Source organism: Acanthopagrus latus, chromosome 12, assembly GCF_904848185.1.
Source record: "Acanthopagrus latus isolate v.2019 chromosome 12, fAcaLat1.1, whole genome shotgun sequence".
Lineage (NCBI taxonomy): Eukaryota > Metazoa > Chordata > Actinopteri > Spariformes > Sparidae > Acanthopagrus > Acanthopagrus latus.
The window spans coordinates 22956153-22956675 of NC_051050.1; positions in this window are offsets into that span (position 1 = coordinate 22956153).

A 523-nucleotide genomic window follows, 5' to 3' on the forward strand; every position below is an offset into this window, starting at 1 on the left:
TTGTTTTTGTCTAGTAAATTATAAGACTGTGTTTTTAATTATATTCACATGAGAGCGCCACCAGTTTCTAATGTCAAAATGAGTTTACTAGAGACAGAGAGAGAGCGAGACAATCTCATTTTACGTCTACGGCCACATAAATGAAGAACTTTTGCTTTATTCACGCGTGGCTGAGTGTTAACCGCTCTCTTCTGTCATCTGGAGACCAAAGGTGTCGTTACGTGAGGCGATAATTGTTGTCATACGGGAATGATGGCGCGTGTTTTCAGAAGGTCTCTCCTGCGTACGTCGACGCCTCCACAGACGGGAACAATCAAAGCGTGGCGACGGAGTGAATGCTGCTGTCTGATGTCATGACGTCACTTCCTGCACACCGGCTTCTGTAACAATAATACATTCTCTGATTTTCTGATGAAACTGAAAGTGAGACGAGAGTGAATGCCAACGCCCGCTAACGTTAGCAGCATTAGCGCCAAAAGATTTTTGGGCGACTTTGCGGGTGCGTTCACGGTACGCGAGTCTT